Source organism: Cebus imitator, unplaced genomic scaffold, assembly GCF_001604975.1.
Source record: "Cebus imitator isolate Cc_AM_T3 unplaced genomic scaffold, Cebus_imitator-1.0 Scaffold255, whole genome shotgun sequence".
In the NCBI taxonomy this organism is placed as follows: Eukaryota; Metazoa; Chordata; class Mammalia; order Primates; family Cebidae; genus Cebus; species Cebus imitator.
In genome coordinates, this window is record NW_016107570.1 from 2455592 (window position 1) to 2463194 (window position 7603).

Below are 7603 nucleotides of genomic sequence, written 5' to 3' on the forward strand. Positions count from 1 at the left end.
CGACGCGTAGAGGTTGTGCTGCAGAAAGGAACAATTTAAAACTAGAAAAATGTGAGAAACCTGAAAACGAACAGACTTAGAAGCCCCTGCAGGAAAGCAAAGAACCAAATGGAAGTAAGAAACAGAACCCCAAACAGGAAGGACGTCTGAATGAGAAATGCGATTGAGGGGAGGAACAGAGGAGCCTTTGTGTTGTGTTTGTAGATTAGAGGGAAAATGACAGAACAGAGAGAATCCAAGAGTGTTTATTCCTTGCACCTGGCAAACAAAAAATTCATTATTTTTTAATCATGGAAGACGTATCTCTAAGAGGCACTGGCCCTTTCATGCTGTTGGCCTGTCTCTCACTCATCTCAATCCCTTAGGATTCTTCTAAAAAGATAAGGAAACCCAGCACAAGGAAAACCAGATTTCCACCCAGATGCTGTTTATATAAAGTTTATTTTATAGAGATGAGTTCTTCTGGCCCTTGGAGTTCAGGCTGGGATGCCTGTCCCCAGTGGTGAATGATGTGCAGATTTTTGGTCCCTGTAAATCCCAAGTAAATGACAAAGATATCTCAGTCCGCTAAAAACACGGGGAAAAAAATGAAATCATTATTTGCATGATTCCCATTCCCGAAGCCTGCCTTACCATTAATAAGTTAGAGGTTGCCTTCTAAGTTTAAATAATTTAAGAAATGGAGTAATAAAAAATATGTAAGTAAAGCATAGCCGATAAATACAACACACACCCAGGAGAAGTAAAGATTAGTTATTTCCATTACTGCAAATTGCTGTTACTAAACATTATGATAAATTACCAAAAAGATGCCTCTTCACCCCCTTCTATAATTTCAGGTTATTAATTTTATTCACATACAAGTGATTATTTCCATCCATGCCTCTCTTGCCCTGTTTCTCTAATAAGGAAACAGGAAGAAAAAATGCAGTAGATAAAATGCTTAAATTGGGGCTGAGGCAAATGAGAAAAGATATCAGAAACAAATAACATTATCAGCTTTTAGCTCCATAATAAGCTCTTGTATATTTAGACTCTATTAATTTGGAATTTATAATAACTTGATTGGGATCTGGGTAGAAATTTTCCTTCCATTTAGTAAACCCTGTCTTGCTAAGTAGTGCAGAAGAATGATGTAAATGAGATTACAGGGGAAATGTTTGAAATACATCTTTGAGCACTTCAGGCAATCCCTTATATATGAATAATTAATATAAGAATACATATCATTCTTATCCAATAATTATGTGGTAATTCAGAAGGAATTTGTTAGGTCACTCTGCAGAATAAGAACACGTGTGTTTGTCACTAAACAGCTCTCTGACCATAGGCAAGGCACTTAACTTTCTCAGCCCTTATTTTTCTTACCTGTAAAATTGGGTTGATAGTATCAACTCTGCCTAGTTTGAGAGGTTGTTTTTATCATGAAATGAGAGAATGGATGGAAATCCATTTTGAAATCCAGCCCTCCCTCCAACAGTCTGTACCAGTGAGGTTTTTATGCTTTATATAGCTGTTACATGGTGACATGTTTAGCACCTTCAGCCATCACTGAATTTCCCTTTCATTAGGGAAACTCCCTAATGAAATGTGGTGTGTGTGTGTGTGTGTGTGTGTGTGTGTGTGTGTGTGTGTACTGTGTGTGTGTGTGAGACACTACTTCTCCTCTGGCCCCTAACAAATCCTTGGAGTCATTCTTTGTGTCCTGAGAACACTAAACATACTTAACATGACACAACTGGAGAAAGTTATTGTATTTGAAAGAGTCTAAGCTTTGGAGTCAAATTCAAGTCCTGGGTTCAAATTCAAATCTTCCACACAGATGAGTTAGCTGGAACGATTATTTCTCTGAGCCCCAGTCTTTTAATCTGTAAAAATGAACAATATGGTCAGTTTTATACAATTTTTTATGAAGACTAAAAGATAATGTACATAGCACATGTCTGGCACAGAATAGGCACTTCAAAATGTGATGATTATATGAAAGATAAGTTATCTTGAAGTGATATTTGCACTGGATACAATATCTAAGACTCCCCACTTCAAACCTCTGGCCCTTATTACAGTTTAGTCCCCAAATTACAAAGCCAAAGAGAGGGTCACAATTACAACATCCAGGTTTTTTTTACACAGATAACCTGTATTGCTTTTGGTCAAATGTATGTTGCAAAGTATTAAAGTAATGTCTTCTCAATTCTAAACCTCCTGCTTTTTCACATTTGGGTGTTTTAGAAATCAGAATGAATTTCACAATCATCAAAATAAACATGTCAACTGCTAGATAGAAGAGTTGCTAAGAGGAATTGTCATTTGCTTGTAATAGTTGAAATCAGCCAAAGCTTTCAGAATAAAGGATTTTCAAAGCTGGAGATGTTGGTGTTTATGCTTCATAAACAGATAGTTATGCAAAACATCTGTCTGTCAAGCACTTTCAAAGAAGCTATTTAACTTCCTGCAAGATGTAATCAATTAAGGGGAAAAAAGATTCCAGATTGGGGTGCTAAAGAGGTCAAACTCACAGGCATTTTTGTCAAAGTGTCACCACCTCTTCTTTGCAGCAACTGCCAATGTTCTGGTGACTCCAAGGGAATCTTTGGAGTGTAGTTAAGATGGAGTAATTACATTAATAAAACGCATGCTGTTTGTTGCTTTAAAATGTGTATATTTAATGTAGCATTTCCTTTTTCTAATATCTAATGATATGGTTTGGCTGTGCACCCACCCAAATCTCATCTTGAATTATAGTTCCCATAATCCCCATGTGTTGTGGGAGGGACCTCATGGGAGGTGATTACATTATGGGGGGGTTCTCCTATGCTGTTCTCACTATATTGAGTGAGTTCTTATGAGATGTGATTGTTTTATATGGTTTTATCATGAGATCTGATGGTTTTATAAGGGTCTTTTACCGCTTTGCTCTGCACTTCTCTCTCCTGCCGCCATGTAAAGAAGTATGTGTTTGCTTCCCCTTCTGCCATGATTGTAAGTTCCCTGAGGCCTCCCCAGCCATGCGGAACTGTGAGTCAATTAAACCTCTTTCCTTTGTAAATTACCCAGTCTCAGGAGAGCAGACTAATAGATCTGAATACAACTATATTTTAATTCAATAAATTAATCCCCTTTCTTCTGACAGACTTAGCAGAGAAAGTGTCTAGCTTTTTAAAATCATCTAAAAACAGTTAAATATAATTAAATTTATATTTAAGACATCTGCACATTGCTGTATGTGTGTTATACTTTAATAAAACATTAAAAAATTAGAGATGTGTACTTGTGTATTTAGCTTGAATAGTTGAAGATTTGTCAGCATGTACACAGTTACAGCTTCAAACTAATGTGTAGCCATTTATAGAACACACTTTCTCAGTCAAGTGTTGGGCACTTTACACTTGTCATTTAATATTAATAACAGCTAATATTTATTAAAGTATTTACTATGTGCCAAATACTTTCGAGGGGTGTTTCATCTCCTTTAACCATTAAAAGACTAACTGAGGTAAGTATTATTATTGCTGACTATATGAGATGAGTATTAGTTTTACAAAGATGGATATTCATTCATATATAAGGCACATATAAGTCACTTTGTGAAATGATACAGCTAGAAAGTGATTGGGGAAAACCTAGAATCCAGAAGCTTGCATTTATATATTTCTTCACAGTCACCCTGAAAAGTACAGGTGGGACGTACTGTCCTTATTTCACAGATGAGCACCCTGAACCTCAGAAATGTTAAGTGATTTGACCGTATCACACAGCCCGCAAGTGGGAGAGCCAGGATTCATAACTGAACCTGTCTCCAAATGGACAATGCAATGCCTTTCTTGGAGATCATGTTCTTCAGACATGGGTTTCTTAATACCACCTCCAAATAAGCCAAAGAGTGAGAAAACAGGTGTGGGGAAAAGTGGGGGAGAGAAGAGAGCTGAGGAAGCAACTCTTAGAACTTCCAGGGAGCGCTCACTGATTTCTTTAATCCAAGCTGTCCAGAAACTGCAATTTTCCTTTTTTTTTTTTTTTTTTTTTTTTTTTACATTTACTATGACTATGGGTGCAGTTGGCAATGAAATCTAATTCACATTCATGGAGATATCAAATCACAAATTTTCTCTAACTCAGAATTGTATTTTCCTTTCATCCCTTTTCCTTTCTGGTTACCCCCAATACATATGCCCCCTTTACGATAACAGAAGAGCAATAGTGGACTTTAGGAAGCATACTTTTCCAACATAGGAACCCGCACGGGCAGCCACTGTTGTCTTGTTCAAAGTGGCAGGTGCCTGGGTCCTGCCCGTCAATGCCAACCTGGAAGGTTAGTCTCCTTTTAGCTTCCTCTGTGTGCTGTTATTTGTAAATTAGTACCACCCTTTCAGTTTTCAACTCTACAAAAAAACGCTAGCTTCAACAATAATTAATTTGGGCCATTTTAACTGGCTGCACTCTTCCTTATTAGGAACTGAAAATTATGATTGGGGTCAGTTCCACTGTCTGTGAAAGAAAAGCTTCATTCTTCATTCATCCTCACTCTCCAGACCCCCTCCAAGACAGTCACGATAATGGCTTAGGCACTTACAGTGGAGGAGATGGCATTGAAATTCAGGATACTATTTTGGTATTTTTAGCATTTTAGAAACCATCTACTACATTGTAGCTTGAGAAATTTTGAAAGACTTCTCTAAAAGTTGGGTTTTAGAGACAAAGAGAAAATAAATATGAAACAATTTTACAAGATTGCTGATTTTTTGGAGAAGGTAACAGACTATAGTAATTTTTATCAGTAGAAATATAGTCTAATTTCCACATAGTTCATGCTATAAATGTCCCAGGAAATAGTGTATGTTGTAAATAAAGGTAGTACTTTAATGTCAGCATCTACCTGAACAGCACAAGTTAAAACTAAAAGGAAAGAAGAAAGAAAGAAAGAAAGAGAAAAGAAGAAATTCAATTAGACCTCTCATTAATAACCTTTATGGAAAAGAAAGTCTGGAAAAAAAAAAAAAAGACTTGCCATAGTCCATGGATTTTGAATGTTTGAATATTTTAAATAGTGGGTTATTGTGTGTGTCATTTTTTTCTTTGTGTTTAATTTCCTTTACAGCTGTTACACAGTGACATGTTTACCACCTTCAGCCATCAAGACAGTTGAAAAATAAAATAATCTGCCCCTCTGAATTTTAGTTTTGGGTCTGTACCCCAGTACCTGTCAGTGTCAAAGTTCCACGGATGCCAGATTCCAAGCTTGAGCCTCACTCACAAACGAAGGAGTTGGGTAGGAGATGTGGACAAGAGATTAAAAAAAAATTAAACCAGTGAAATCTAAAAGCGTTGGTTATGAAAGTTTCATAGGAAAGTGCTAGATTGTCCAACGCATTTGAATATCAGGAGTGATAATATTAATGCCCCCTTCAATAATGATTTCTGTAGTTTAAGCCATCACCTACCCATGGAAACTCCATGCTCTGATCACTAGACAAAAGAGAGGCTCAGCTGGTCTAAGGTAAGGGCCCTGTTTAATAAGGCAAGGTGGGTCTGTTTTTGTCTAGACCCCCTAGACAGGTCTCTTATTCAGGAAAAGAAGAATCTGCAAAGCACCAGGAAACATGAAGCTAGTTGCTGAGTCTGTAAGGTCTTCTTTAGCCACTGCTATATTCATGCAGTGGGAATCTACATGGATGCATAGCGTGATAGCATTAGACAGTGCTAGGTTCCAATGCCTGCCTTTCCACTTTCTAGCCCTGTAATTTAAAGAATGTTACTTAAATGTCCTAAGCCTCACTTTTGCCATCTGCAAAGTGGGGATAATAATGGTCACTACCTATCAGGTATGGTAAGGGCCAAATGTCACATGTGTACCTGGCATGTCTTATATGCTAATAAATGCTTGAAATGTGTTTCTGTCCTTTCACTTCTTAGGTCATTTTAAACTGTATGATTTGTATGTTGTGATAAGATCATTTACAAAACAGCTCACATCTCTTTGACATTCCATATGTAATAGAAGCTCCAAGTTCTGCCCTGAGATAAGGTAGTTTCTTAGATGCCTATTGAGGTGTTTAGGGTATAACGTGGCTTCCAGGCCCTGACCTTCTCTGTGGGACATGAGAAATGCAACAGGTGGGAGCCAGCTACCTGCTGAGAAAAAGGATGCCCCAGCCTCACCCTGCGTCCTCAGCCTCCTCAACCTCTGGCCCTCTGGACCTTGGGCCTAGGACTAGGTGTGGACCAGGAGAGTGGCTGGCAGGGGGTGGTCCCAGTGGTGACAGCCCATGTGTGAACGTTCCCAGCTTGGGCCAAGTAGGCATTAAGAATGACCATCCTGCATCCAGAATGACCAAGTACAGTAGACCAGAGATGGGCTGGTCCACTCCAGGTCTGGAAGGCCACACCATGTAAATCAAGTAGAGGACACCTGTGCCTGCAAGTAGACACGAAGACCCAGCAAGAAGACTCTGAAATCCCTTCCCCAGGGGACCCAGGAGTCAAGGTCTGAGCTGACTCAGAGCTTCAGGGAGCTTCACCCACTGCCAGGGACTGTTTCTACCCAGCTACCTGCTCCTCCACAGGCTTCTCCCCATCCTTTCACAGGCCAACAATGCAGACTCCGAGAATGGGGATTTCCTTCCTTCCCCCTCTGCCTCGCAGGACTCATGAAACTGTAAACCTCTTGGAGAAAGAAATCACAGGCCAAGGCTGCAGACATCAGTTCAACTAAGAGCTGTTCAATTCAGAAAGAACCTACAGGGCTCTGTCTGCAGCTCCTCTGCAGAAATGTAGGACCCAGATGGGTGCCCTGGAGGCCTAGCCTTCTTCAACCTTTTCCTCTTGTCCACTTCAATCTTCTCTATTTTTAAAAATCAATAGGAAAAAGACCAAAGACCCAAAAGGAAAATGGGCCAAGACATGAGCAGGCAGTTCACCAAAAACAAAAGAGACCAAATTGGCCACTAAATATTTTAAAAATTTCTTCCTCACAATTAAAAAAATCCAAAGTAAAATAAGATTTCACTTTCCACTTGTCAGGTTGAGTAAAATAAAAAAGATATTTACTAAAACATTGCACTGTCTATGATCGGGAGAAGCATAACACAGCATAACTTGCTATAATATCTTTAGAGGGAAATTTCAAGGCTACACATTTTTCCTATGCACTCTTACCTGTGAGCCCAGAAGTATGCACAAGGAATCACTTAAAGAATGCATGGTTCATAATGGGGTAGATTTATCTGTCCTCATGTGGCACCATCTCCAAGATACCATATTAAGTGAAAAAGAGTGGGTCAGGGGAGTGCATAAAATATCTCTGAAAGAAGATGCAAGAACCAACAGGCCACAGTGGTTGTCTCCAGAGAGGGAACTGGAGGGCTGGGCTGCTAGGGTGGAACACAGACTCACATTTCACTGTACTCTTCTGGATTTTTTTAAAAACCATAGGTATGTATTTCTATTTTAATTAAAAAATACTACCTTTTTTTTTTTAAAGAAAACTTTCTTCATTTTCTTCTGTTCCCCATCCTGTCCTGCAAACTTCTCCCTCATTCTCTTCTCTTAACCTCCTTCCTTCCTTTCTCCTTCCTTCCTTCCTTCCTTCCTTCCTTCCTTCCTT